Genomic DNA, 15,120 nt, shown 5'->3' with positions numbered 1-15,120 from the left:
CAGGCCTGAGTTGGACTGCAGCAATTTCATGTCACCAGCTTTATCCTCACTGGCTGCTCAAATGGAAGCTCTCTCAAATTTCTGGCAAGTCTGTTGTGGTTTGATAGACCCAGTTTATATACCCATGTTATGTATTTAAATTCAGAAAATCATACCTGTATTTTCCTGTTAAAAAATATAGGGGAATTTAAATAAGGCTGTTTATAATCCTTTCCCAAGTGACCTTTCAAAACTGACTTTCGCTGATTCAAGACAATAATGATAATTACAGATCCGACTGTTATTATCATGTTTAATAAAAAGCCTCAGAATTTACATTAAAGAATAGACTACCTAAGGTGCCTGATTTTAAAACTGTAGCACTATTTTTGAAGGACAGGTACATTTTGTACATCCTGCTTTTATTAGCATTGGCCAACCAGGTCATCCCATATCTCTAACACTGACTTTGGTGGAAGGCAAAAGAACACACAACCTCATAAGAGGAGGAACCTTGAAGGATTGGGAATCAGCAAGCTGCTTCACCCATTATGTTTTAATTAGATATTTTCTTGGAGTGGATATGTTCTCTAGGAAAGATCCTCATGATAAGTAATGTTTAACAAATCTCATTACTCAAGTTTATGAAGTCATTTGCCCCTTCTGTAATTCAGAGGAATTAAATCACTCCCACAAATTAAAAATAGGACTATCAACCGATTAGTGCTGTTTGAATGAAGCAGACAGAAGAGTACGCAGAAGCAATAAGGAAATTTTGAAGTATTGCAATGAATAAATGAGGTTATTTCAAGTTCCAGACTCTAATTTCATCTCAAGAGTTTGTTGACAACAACAAAAAAAAAAAAAACAAGATTGTGCAACCTTCATTCTTACAGCTTACCCAGTCACCAAAATCTTTGAATCTTCAATAGCAATACAATTCATACATTCATTATGTTTTAGACAGAAAAGCCTTGGGGAAAAACAACTGATAAAAAAAAAAAAAGGGCACTTTCATTTGCACAGGCTGTTTTTCATATACAAAGCTGCTTTTTTTTTTTTTTAAATTAAACACACAGATCTGTTAATATGCCTCTTTAAGCATGGGTAGAGAAACAGATCACAATGAAGGGACAGAATTAAATTAGAGAAAGCTCCAGACAGTGTTCTGCTGTGGTCACTGCAGCTAGTGTGGGCATGTATGCACTATCTTTAAGCTAGAAAGCCTGGATACTGCTAAAGAAGCACAATGTGCAATGCAAGCTGCACACTCTTCCTCAAGGCTGAGTATTTGGCATGTGGCCTAAATGGAGCTACACACTGCTGTAGCCAGAGCACTGCTGTGTGCAAGGCTATCTATCATAGATGATTGTATGTGCTGGCAGAACAAATTATTGGTTTATATTTGAAGTCAACAGATAAAAAGCCATGAATTAAGATGAAATGAAAGTTGAAGATGCAATTAGTAAAACCACAAGATTTCACTCAGAGTAAGCTGCATTAGTTAGACTCTCCCATGATGGCTCTTCTCAAGAATATTTCGTAGAATCAAGCCTCGTTCACTAGGTATTTTTGAGAGAATTAAATCTGCAGAGCACAGCAGCAGCAGAGATGAGGTAGAGAAGAGGCAAACTCTCCACCCTTACATTTCAAAGTATCAAAAGTCTTAAAAAAAAAAAAGTATACTCTTGATTTTCCACATGAAGTAGCTTTCCTGTTTGGTACTTTGAAAAAAATACATATGTATATATACACACACACAGTGCTTTCCAGAAAAGGAACAACTTGGAATTTTTGAGCAGGCTAAGTATATGCCATCCTGAAATACTTGTATGGCAAAAGCTATAATTTTCACATTAGCAAGCCATAAAATGAGAGGCATGAATGTTGTTTCTAAAACCAAGACCTATGTCCTTGGTAGCATGCAGTCACCAAACGATAGCATAAGCACAAGAAATGCACTCAAGCAGGTCTAATGTACCATCCAGTGCAAGGCACTGTTAGAAGTACATGCAGAAACTGCAAGTAGAATGTGACTGCACTGCCCTTCAGGACGTGTAACCACCTCCAATAAGAAGGGTTAACGCATGACATTCCTGTCTGTAAACTTCAGGAAAAGGATGAAGGTTATATCAATTCAAGACAGATTTTATGCAAATTCTTTTCGGTTGCAAAACCAGAGTCATGGACCACATAACTCTCAGAAGGATGCAAAGCAGCAGGCAATTTCAGAACATGCTGAGCAGTGTTATTTAGCAAAAAAAAGGAGCCTGTGGGTTCTGCAAATGAAATGACTCCAACAGTCACTTGTGCATGGCAAGTATAGAATTCTTTGAACAAGCAGCGTACATCAAGTATCACAAAACTGCATTCAGGAGAAAAAAAATGCTTTTTTTGAACTCTCTTAAGATCTGATACTACCTGGCACAATTTCTTCTAAGCGTACTAAGATCTGTTAAGGCCAAAGAAGTCTGAGGTGAAAGGAAATCTGCTGTACGCAGGCATAACAATAATTGATGCAAATACTGGGATATAAAGACTAGGCAGAGGGATGAAGTAACAGATGTCATCAGCCCACACCCCAAACATTTTTTTTTTTTAAAACAATGATATGTTTTAAATAAAGCAAATACCACATGTAGATTAGAGAGAATTTCAGACAGGTGGTTTAGTACTTCTGTCTTTCAGGAGAAATAATGCAGCAATAAGGAGAGGACCATTTTAATCAGGACAATATTAGCTAGACGAAGGCAGCAGGTGCTCCTGGCCTATGTCATAGAATCACCAAGGTTGGAAAAGACCTCCACAATCATCCAGTCCAACTACCTGCTTATCACCAGTATTTCCCCACTAAACCACATTCCCTCAGTATAACATCTACATGCTTCCCAGATTTCTCATAGCAGTAGAGGCAGAAGTGAAGGAGTTCAGTGGCTCTTTTGTCTCTGTACACTGTTGGTTAAAATGCACAGCTATGCCAAAGAGTGTTAAAATAACTGAAAGGAGTTTTAATATGAGTGCTCCATGCAGAACATGAAGTGACCTATTACTACCAATGGGCACACATTAAAATGCAATGAGAATCTGTCCTGATGCACCTCATTTTCACGTAGCATTCAGAGTTCTGAACTACACATCAAGCTGACCTTGCAAATTCAAGCTAAAGACCAAGAAACAGACATCTGGAAGTTGGGCACAATATACAGTGCATATCTGGAATGTCTGTTTTATTTCTTCTCAGTTATTTCCCCAGTAACTCTTTTCTTGTGAGGATAAAAAGGTTAATTTGTGACAAAGCATCTTTTCTGAGATCAAAGGAGATAAATGAGAAATATAAGCACCTCTCAGGACAAGAATTATACTAAGCAGCTCACTCCTCTTAGTATATTCAGCTCTTAAATAACTTTTCATAAGTCCCTATTGTTAGATTAAAGAAAACAGCTTGCATCCAAGACAATACAGAAAGATCAGCATACTTCCAACAGCTTTCTGAAAGTAAGTTAGCTAGTGCACTCCTGAGAGAGCTTGCATCTGAATTCCCATATCCTGCGCCTGGAGTATACTTAATGTTTTGAGGCTGGGAAATGAGCCAGTGATTTAGAATTGCTACACAGAAGGGAAAGAAAAAAACAAGGTAAGAAAAACAAGTCCTACATCCAGGTGAATAGAAGAAAAGCTTCAGGACTCATTAAAAGCACAAGTTGTTTCTGCTGATAGGTGCAAAGCTAGGACAGGTCTTCTTGAGAACATATGCAACATAAGATGTGGTATTTAATGAGTACAGCACCACCTTTTTGTGGAGTTGGTGTGAGATGTGTACTTACAGAACTTTGCAATATGATTAATACACTTAAGAAAAAAGAAACCAGTTTCCAGTGTAGAAATGGTAATGTGCAAACAAGTGACCAAATGGGAGAACTTTGAACCAATAGTGGCTTTTAACAGTTTTCAGCTGCATGTTCACTTTGGCAAAGATATTCATAACTGAATAGCTGAACTGGAGCCTGTGTGTTGCTCTTACTTCCACCATCAAACACTGGAAAAAAATGAGGATACTAGGATTTTGTGAAATGTCCTCTTGCAAACAGCAATTCGCAGTGTATTTTTAAGACTCCTTGTTGAGAGAAAATTTAAGAGAAATGTATAGTCATTCGCAAAACAAAAGTTGCAGCTTGAAGAAGTGTTTCCAAGTCGTGGATCTGGCTGTTATGTTGACCCTTTTTCATACAGTGCATTGGTCTCAGGATACCCAAGTAGGAAGAAGGATTATCTCCAATAACTATTTCTACTTCATCATTCAGAACTGACTTCGGAGAGAGTCACACTCCAATTTTTTAAGGAATTCTTTTCTAAGAGATCTCTTCTCTTGAGATCTCTTTGGATTTTGCAGGTAGAGAAATGCAAACTGTAATTGCTCACTCAACAAGTTGTACTCAAAATAGTAGAGATGACAACACCGTGTAGCGTTCTGTGCTTGACAACACAGAAGGATACAGATTAAAAGAATTACTCCACAGCCATACCAGAAAGAACGGAGCCAGATGAGTCACTAAGTACAAAGCCCACCAGCAATGCAATTGAAAGACATCAAGATGACCTTCTGCCTTTGTTTTAGGAAAGATGCCAGTACCATTTTGAAATAAACGATCAGCAGAGGATATCTGACAAGTATATAATCTTAGAATGCATGAACATATGTACATACTGGTCAAAATTAAACAAAGAGCAAACGCATCATTTTAACACATTCTTTTTGTGTCTTCTTATGTAAAGCAATACAGGGTGGTACAGAGCACACTTAGTCATAAAGATGCCATAAAATTATATACTCCAAAACTGTTCCATTGAAATCAGTTACATTCCCTGCTGAACCATAAATTACTTCAAACATTTAATGTCAAAAACAACATGTGATCAAAATATGCAATTTTAATGTTGCATCTTCCACGTATGTAATCTATTTGTAAGGGTTTTAGTGCCAGTGTAGAAGTTGAGACATACAGAAAAACTAAGAAAATCACTGAAACATACTCCATTACCACTGCTATTTAGAAGTGCAAAATCAGTAGCTCAAAACAACATTCTTAATTGACTTCTAAGATAGAGTTACTTATATTGATATAGATAATTCTTCTTAATCATGTAGCTATTAGATTCCTCTTCAAAGGTGAAGCCCTACAGTCCAGAACTTTTCAATTAATAGTTTCAGCCCACTAATACAAATTTACCCACTGCAGAAATACTAGATATCTCAGATTATTTCCCATTGTACAAGATGACCCACTACAGCTTTTATTACAGTATTTGAACAATGGACACAACTGCCATTATTTTTTTTACCCTTCTCTGTATATCTATTAACATGTTTTTTAATCCCAGTCCCTTGTTACTTGGTTCATTTACAGTGACAAAGTGGCAGTGAGGGCTTTTGTTCCACCCTGGATACTTCAATTTCATTTCAGGCGTCAATGAATCAATGGCACTAACTGCACCATTTGTTTTCAAACAGAAGTCTCTATTAATAGCAAACAGGAATTTCTGCCTAACAAGTCTAGCCTTGGGTCTCTTTTACAGTTTACTGCTCCCAATTTCTCAGGGGCTAGTAGGAACTGGTGCAAAAAGCAAACCCTCTTTTTGTTTTCCAAAGAAAAATCAAATTTGTTGGAAGAAATACATTAGTGCCTGACCAACACAGAATCATCAAAAAATCTCACCTTTTTAATTTTGCTACTCTGAGGCTTTTTTCAGTATCCTAATTCTCACAACAATAAAAGTTAGGCACTAATTAGTTTTATTGTAAGATAGGCTATCAAAAGAGAGAGCTAATCAGCATTTCCTCCCTTTCCAATCCAAAAACCTCAATTCAGTAAGAAGGTTGCAGCAAAATGGTAAAAACAGGACTGCATTCAGAGGTCCTCCAGAAACTATTCAGCACTAAAATGAATATGGAAGTTTCATTACATTGAAGTATTTTATACCTAGTATTTAGCACCCATTATGAACAAGTGGTCCATTTACACATGAGAATTCTAAGGTCTGCATCTCAGATTTCAGCTTCCCCGGTGTGCTGAAGTGCCTCACTTTCTGCCCCAGTACAACATAACCACTGCAGAACTGATTGCTCTTTGCTGTGCCCCACTCCGGGATGCCATATACAATCTCTCAGCATAAAGAACGGACTGAATCTTTCACTTGAATTCTTTCATAGCACTGCATAATCAATGAATATAAAGATGCTATAGTTATGAAATAAACAAGACAGTTTGGCAAAGCAGATTATAATAACAAAAAGAGAACAGATAGAATGCTTACTTGCATCCTGGGCTCACTACAAAACTCCAGCCAGAGGATCTCCAGAAGAGATCCTTCCCCACTGGCAGTCAGCTCTTAAATGGGTCTAGGAGAGGTGCAGCCAGGCTCCAGCCCTTCCTGCAACACAGGAGAATCGCCTTCACCTGTGCTCCACGGCTGACTCAGTGCTCGCCTCAGGTGATCAATCAGAGGTTCAGGCCGTGATTCAACAGTTCCCATACAAGCACTTCTCCATCTGCTTGCTTCTACTTTATTTAAAGGCCAGAAGTATATGGTCTTCAGTGGTCTTAAAACCCATGGGAGGTAATTTAGCATTGTTGTTTATGATATAGCTAGCCTAGTTTGATAGCAGTCCCACCTCAAGGGCTTGAATTTGAGGAGATCAGATTTTCTATCTGATCCTCACTACAATGAAAAAGAAGCTGGACACATATGGTGGCAACAGAGGACAGCCAACAGACTGGACTCCTGACTCCTCTCTAATGAGCCCTTTCTCCCTCCCCTTGCATCAAGGGCTAACTGCAAAATAAACATAAAAAGGAAGTTAGCTTATTTATTTTTAGAATCTTGTTTATTGCTGTTGTTTTTCCAATTTGACAGTATTTAAAAGACTGGAAAGCAAAGGGTCAACATAAGAGTTTGTGTCTAGTCAGCTCCTTGTTTGTCTCAATATCTCTGTGTCCATAATAGATACTACCAGAGAACTTCATTAGCTGTTTGAGAAGACAGAGGCCAATGAGAAAACTGAACAGGCATGGAGGATAAGTCCAAATGACGATGCATCTTGCTCAGGCATCAAGTTAAGCTCATCTCTAGATTTGGAGCCAAATACTTCTTTCAGGGTGGACTGGAAGAGCAGGCTTGGAAGGTTTTGATAGCATGAGGGATTGTTTACCCTGCAGGACATTCCAAATTTCTTTAGGAGTCAAATTCCCCCAGTGGTTTAGAGTCTGAACACAGATGCCCCAGAGTTCTTCTGGTCTCTTCCTGTGGCATGGTATGCTTTTATTGCTCTAGCTTTTGTATTACGGACTTTTGTTACTACGTGTTTGAGAGTAGTGTTCTATGGCTCCTGGGATATACGCAGAGTAGCATTTCAGTTGGCTTGACTGTACTAAACATTTATCACAAGGCTGCTTGCTACTGCAAAGGAGTACATTTGATGGCCCAGTTGCTTCCTTCCAGATCCCTGTTCCCTCTAGACAGCCTTTCCAGTGTATGCACAAGCCAACTTCAAGGACAGCTCCCAGGAAGCATGCTCCAAATCTGTCCTGCCTGGACACTGAAAAGAAAACTAGAAAGTCTCCAGAGCCATCAACACAACATAAGCACAATGCTGTTAAACTATAAAAGCAGAGATTTCTCAGGCTGACTGCAGCTACTGCTGCTTTCACCATCTCCTTCCTCACCCTAGGGAATCAAGCTTCACACTGCAGGTGTTTTCACAACACATCCTCCCACCCAGCTGACTGAGATATTAATGCCAAGCTCGAAACAACACAGTTTTTCCATCTACCTCTTCCTCTAGGTGATTTTAGTCCTTAATCAGCAGATGTTAGTCCTTTCCCTATTGAAATTTGCCTTCTTATTTCAGACATGTTTAACTTCAAACAATCTACTGTCCTTGCTACGTGTGCAATTCCAAACAATAATAAGGAGTGGTATTGATGGCAAATGGCCCAATCTAGATGTGCTACATAGATCCTGACCTGAACTACTATAGGAATTACAGAGGAGTCAAATTTTCTGCTGTGGTAACTAAAGCTCTGAGTAAAGCACTTTATACTGAAAGCTCCCTCTACGACTACAGTCAGAGGACCTGAATCAATTATTGAAGTATTTGGGGGAAAATATGAAGACATCAATAGATCCGCATTTATACTCACGCACACTCTCTGTCACCCATTCTCCTCCATCAATATACCTGACCCACTTTCTAAATCCCTGTTGTTGGAGATGTTACTGATCCAAAACCTGTTTCACTTTATTGGGAACGTACATTCATCAGAAAAATAATGCAGTGCAGCAGTGTCTTCTTCTGTCAGGAGCAGCTGGAATTATTGCTTACTTGGTCACCCTAAGGCATTCATAATTGGTAGGCAGGAGATGTGTGCGCCAAGATAGGCTGTAAAAGACACATTTTATGCCAAAAGCAGGTTGGGAATGCCTTTGTAAGTACAGCAAATGGTTTTATTTACACCTTAATGAAGGCAGTTTTGTTGGATTTCATTTTCGTGGTTTGCATAGAAGCATTTGATCTGGTGCAATAAAGATTCAAACAACATACATTTATGATGGCGCAGTACCAACAATTGTTACTTCCATCTGAAGCAAAATCATAATTCCACAGTAAAGAAAAGAAATCTCAACAGCTCACATTTCTAAGTATTCAGATATGAATCTGAGGATTTAACTTCACAATGAAGTAGCATTAATTTAACCAAAAGTGATTTAAAATCCATTCAAAGACACAGAAAATTAAAAGTAATTTAAACCTAATTCTTATACAAAGTGCTAGTACTTTAAGCCCTGCTCGCCAAGGTTAAAACAAAATCACATTATCTCCCAGTGGGTCTGACTGTTGCAATACCAAAGAATACAGGAATCTGTGAAGATGCCAGAATGTGTGAATGGGAATGGCTGAGGCACGGGTACACATTTCTTTCTGCCAGGTCTCCTACTGGACTAGTAACTGCTGGCAGATGGAGGGTAGCAAACATCAAAGGGACTGTAAGATTTTAAACCAGTGCAGCTGTTTTCTTAGCAACTGCTTAGCCTGAACAGCAAATACACAGTTCTGGCAGCCTTACCAAGTTGGTAAGTTATCACCTGCCACATTCCCTTGCTTGGCCATAGTCTCAGTAGAGCTACCAGTGATGAAAGAAAATTAGCTGCCAAACTCCAGGTGAAGAAGGCTCATGGACAAGGTTGCCTCTCTTTACTCCTTCAGTGATGCTGCTCACTGCATCCAGCTCATGTTTGCCACTATTCTCTGAAGCTTCCCAGTGGAGCTTCCTCCTGTCCTCTCACACTCTTCAACGGCTGACTGAACAGATGCTTCAGTTCCTGAACAAGAGTGTCAGGAACTTTCCTCTTGTCAGAACAAATACTGTTCAATATTAGTTACTACCACTTACTAAACAGTACAGATTCTGTATATGGATGGAGAGTAGAGGAGGAGTATTTGTCTGCTGGCTGAGCAGACCCAGGTCAAAGCCAAATTCAGAACTGGACTGCAAGATTCTCCTCTCATCTTTGACAGCACTGTGCCCATTCTTGTCAACAACTGGCTGGGGAATCAAAAGCATTGAAGGCTTACATATTACAGACTGCTGACTCCCAACATTTTTAGTCTATGCTTCAATGAACTAAGAACTCTTTTATCATTCAGAACAGAACAGAACAGAACAGAAGCAGAATCACTTAGAATCACAGAATTGCGAGGATTGGAAGGGACCTCTGGAGATGATTTAGTTCAACCCCCTGCTAAAGCCATTCCCCATAGAATAAGTTGCATAGAAAAGCGTGAGCAAACAACCTGCTGTGAAATGAGAACTTGGTGTAAAAAAACAAACCCGATGTGGAAATTGCTACCAATTTTTATTGCATCCAAATGAGAACAGGCAAAAAATTGTCTCTCTAAGTTTTGAAATGTGTAGACAGTTCATGGAAGATGGGTTCTTGTGGAGATAACACACGTAATTTTTATTTTCCCAGATGTATCACCATTACAAAAGAAAATCACTGAACGATGGAGAGTGATGGAGACCCAGACTGGTGGCCAAATTCAGGCAGCCACACACTGTGAGGTCAACAGCCAAGTGGCTGTAATGTCAGCAAAGAGATAACTGTGATCTCACTGACTCTTGTGAACAAATTTGGGTGCTGGCAGAGACCAGTGTGGACTGGTGCCTGGACTCCAGTCGAGCACAGCTGTGAGACTTGGAGCACTCAACAAGGACTTGGTTTTGTTGTGCTGTGGGGTTTCTGGCAGCAGTTCTTGGTGCCCATCCCACAGCATTGCCTGTGTGTCCCTGGCCCTGCCTGGTTCAGGTAGCTGGGGCTCTGTGGGGTGTGCTTGCAGCAGTGGAGGTGAGTGGTGCGGGGACATGAACCCAGGGCGGCCAGTGAGGAGTAGGGGGGGGTTGCTGCTGAGGGACGGGGACATAGCTGCTGCCTGCCCCTGGGACAGCAAGTGACCACAGCCTCTCTCTCTTCTGCAGTTTGTGACACCTTCTGCCTGCTGCAGCACCAATGAGGGGAGCAGCTTTCTGAACTCAGCTCTCCCTAGCCCACTACACAGCTGGGGGCCATGGAGGTGCCGTCAGACTGGACCTGCCCCATCTGTGGGCACAGTCAAGATGATGTTGCCTACATGACCCCCTGCCTCCACCAACTTTGCTATGGCCATGCGCTCTGCTAGGTGAGGAAAATGCCAAGATGTGCCACATTTGGACACAAGATCAGGACCATCCTATACTCGGTGAGGTCAGAGGACGATTACATTGAGTGCCCTGTCCCACAGCCCACAGCACACCCAGGTTATGGCCCGCAGGGCGAGCAGGAGCCTGCAGAGCCGATCCTCCTGCCTCCTGAGCACAGCTTCCCACCTGAGGTCTGAGCTGCTTATTTCCAAGAACACCCACAAGACCTCAGACCCCTGCTCCAGTGGCTCCAACAAGAAATCAGGAGGATGTCCGTCAATGGGTGGTGGGAAGCGCAAGCAAGGCAGAGCATCGTTCTGGGCTTTCTATGCAAATATAGACTTAACAAGGCAGCCTTGCAGCGGGAGCTACAGCTGAGTCTCAGAGGCCTCACGGCGCACTTTGTGAGAGGCTCATCATCATTGCCACAGCCCTGTATGGCCCAAAGATCCGCTACTGGCAGCAGAACCCTCAGGACACCCATGCCAATGAAGGGCATGATAGCCCCACGGCCACCCCCAGCCCTGTCACCTCCCATCAGGAGCCTCCTCCCTCTGGCCCAGGCCACTCTATCAACCCTGCAGGCCCTGAGGAGCACCCAGGCATCATTAATGGGGGTCCTGGGCACCCCAGCACCGCCACTGTGTCCTCAGAGCCGCACAAGTAGCTGGGGCAGGTGGAAGCAGCAGGCCCCTCTGCCCAGGGCAGGAACCGCTTGCCTCGGGGGCCCCAGTGCCCCCAGAAGAGGAAGGCCCGCAGCAGCCCCCAGAACTCATCCCCACCCTGCAAGAGGCCGCCCCAGCAGTAGCACCAGAATGGCACCCATGGCTGGGCAGTGTGGCTCAGGCGGGCTGGGAGGCTGACATCAATCTCTCAGTCTGCTTCTGAGAGAAAATAAAAATAAAAGGTAACAAAAAAACCCATTTTGTTGTCTCTGAACAGCTTCCTTTAGAAGGTGTTTCTCAATATGTAGCCATTTGAATGTTTCTGGTTTTCTTTTGGAGAGACTTTTTATTCTCTTTAATGGCTTTCATTTTATATCCTATTAAAAATCCAAGTGTAATATTAAATACATAGAAATCCAATCCAATTTGTGATATTCTATACATATTAAAAAGCCATTTAGACCAGTCAAAGGTACCTTGGAAAGGATCAGATTATTTTTCAGGGGAATCATCAACATTCTACATTACGTTTCCATTCGTAAAGGAAGACTCATTACAGTGGCCAAACTCTTCCAGCTAAGTGAAGCTGTGTCCCGAGTAGTTTGAAGCAATTGGCAATAAGCAGTTAGGTGACAAAAGGGTCCAAAAAGGTTGGGAAAAGACTAAGGAATGCAATGAGACTTATAGGACCAAAATCGCCTTAAGCAAAGCCTTTCTTCAAGGTATCATTGTAGACTCAGAGTTTCCTGGCTCCCCTCCACTGTACTTTTTGCAAAGCTCTTGGGGATGTGGTCAAACAAGCCATGCTGAATCATGGGACAGTTTTCCCAGTACATAATGCATCTGTGCAAACAGACAAATGGTCTGCAGCTGCTCTAGGGAGAAAGAGCCACTCTGCTGGACTGCAACAATCTTTTCCTTTTTTTTTTTTTTTTTTTTTTTTTTAGTATTTTTTCCTACTGAGTACAGAGGGAAATATAAAAACAATAATTTAGGCTGGGAGTGATCTCTGTGCCCCAGGGAAGCCCCTCTCTTTGATGCCAGTGAGATTTGGAAGATGGAATCTGCCAGCACAGGGAAGAAGGACCAGTGGGTCCTGTTTGCTGCTGGAAGGTGCCAGCAATGCCTAGTGGAGAAATGTTTTCCCCCAGAGTAGTTCTGGAAAATGTTGACATAACATAATAATCTGTGGCTCTTAGGCAGCATTGCTTGACAGAGGGTTCTGCAGAGCGCTGGGCTAATATCTTCACATCTGCATGTGTGAGTGCAGGCCAACAGTGTCACAGAGGTCATGAAGTCATCACTATGTGATCAGTTTCACCACATAGTGCAGAAATGTCCTCCATATCTTAAATGCTTCCATACAGCACTCAGACAAGTGTCTCTGCAAAGATCAAGGTGCAGGAAACAAAACCAAAAAAAAGCCTACCTCAAAACGATCAAATAATACCACTTTAATATATATTAACTTCTCTGATTATCAGAAAATATATTAATTGGAATTTTCTAGGAAAAAAAAATTACCTGGAATTCTCAGATCCCTTTGTATTTTAACCAAAGTGAGAGGGTTAAAAGCAGAAAAATAAATTAAGATAATAGTCATGACACAGAGGAAGAGAGCACTGATCCATTTTGACACTCATGACTTTCAGATCAGAGACCTATGAAACAGTACTGTCCTGTCAAGCTGTAAAAACGAACTGGAGGAAAATCACCTCAGGAATGCTAATTGTGACTTTGTTTCTCTGTCCATCTCTGACCTGTCACATGTTGAACTTGTGATTCTTTTCTCTGCAACAGAAATTGAAGGAGCGAAAATTCTGACATGTTGCTGGATTGCAGTGACCATTAAATGGATGAAGTTACAGGAGATATATATATGCTAGGTCATCTTACAACTAAGCTGAGAAACATGCATTTTTTAGGAACAAAAAGGAAGGCTTGTACAAAAGCACAGGATTATGGCTACATGACCAGTATTGTTGAAGACAGATACCTCAAGGCAAAAGCCTGAAAATACTTGTCTCAGAGCAGCAGCATGCAAGTGCTAAGTTTCCAGTTTCCATAGGAATAAACTACTTTGGTCCAAAAAGAAATTAGTTAGTATTCAAATTGAGCTAACACTTCTAAGGCAAAGGTCATCCCTTTTTTTTTCCCCTTGAGGTAGTGAAGCTTTCTTTTCCCACTTACACATTCATAGTCATAGAATATGAAATCCATCTAAAGTGGATGGAGTGATTAGAGAGGGAGAGTGTTCACACCTTTTCCAAGTTTGTTTACTCTCGATGAAAACAGTTAGCTATACATAGCAAATCTTCTTTGCCTTGCTGGTCAGCATTGTTGATAACCATTATCACATCACAATCCTGCTGTCACAGGGATCATCATTATAATGAGCAACAATAGAACTTAAAATACTGAAGAACTTCGATCTTAATAATTATATACTGTACTCTAAGCAGGGCTAGGGTACTGACCTGATTTCTGGACCATAATTATTTATGATATGTAGATGTTAGCATGTTAACAGTAATGGCTTGTTCTTACCAAGTAATTTGGGCTCTGCTATTGTATTCTCAGAGGGAAAGAGTATTTCATAGAAGCACAGAATGGTCTGGGTCGGAAGGGACCTTAAAGCCCACCCAGTTCCAACCCCTGCCATCCACTGGACCAGGCTGCCCAGGGCCCTATCCAACCTGGCCTTGAATGCTTCCAGGGATGGGGCATCCACAGCTTCTCTGGGCAGCCAGTGCCCATGCCTCACCACCCTCTGACTAAATAATCTCCCCCTAATATCTAACTTAAATCTCATGGAGTTTAAATCGATTTCCTCTTGTCCTACCATTATCTGCCCGTAAAAGGTTGCTCTCCATCTTTTTTATAAGCTCCCTTTAAGTACTGAAATATCAAGTTAACATGATCTAAGCTATACTATTTGGCTTGAGAGAAAAGAATGTTCACTGGCCCATTTTATCTAGTATTAGAGACATAGTCACTGCCCCTACAACACCGTATTCATTTTTTTTTCAAGAGGAAGGGAAATGAAAATCAACTGTTGTATTTTGAGGTCATTAATGATCTCGGGACAAATTTTTCCACAATGTTTATTCTAACAGGGACATTTTCAGCTCTGCTATATTTAGGGTTTTTATTTTAAATGATAGATTTATTTTAAAGGATAGAATATAACTTTTTTCTTATTAATTTTCAGAAATGTTCCCTATATTGATAGTTCTATAATGTTAAAACTAAGTCGGGAATCCACAAAACATTTTTAATTGGTTTAACATCATCAGGTAGATGAAATGCTGTGAAGCAGAATATGAAGATGCTAAATAGAGGTAGTGAAAGGCAGAGGTGCTAAGACACATACTTGGAAAGGAAACAGCAAAAAAGAGAACTTCAGGAGCAAGATTTTTCAGAAATCCAATTCCCTGTAATATCAATTCAGATTCAAATTAGATCAGTCTCTGCAAAACCAGAGGGCAAAGGATGGGAAAAGTCAGAGTTCTCCAAGGCAGTTGAGATGAAGAGAGGTCTCAGAAAAGAAGAACATACCACTGCAAAGGCTAAAGGCCAAAGGAAGCAGGCAGAGGACCAAGATCAGGACTCTCTGCCAAGTGAATCCAAAAGAGCAAATTCCAAGTCCCAGAAATATCATTCAAGAATCCCTAAACAGAGATAGCAATTGAGAGCATATAAGGACATAGTGCCCACTGGGTATGCGCACACAGAAGGAG

This window comes from Tetrao urogallus, assembly GCF_951394365.1.
Source record: "Tetrao urogallus genome assembly, chromosome: 7".
Classification (NCBI taxonomy): domain Eukaryota; kingdom Metazoa; phylum Chordata; class Aves; order Galliformes; family Phasianidae; genus Tetrao; species Tetrao urogallus.
Note: the sequence above shows the minus strand (reverse complement) of the source record.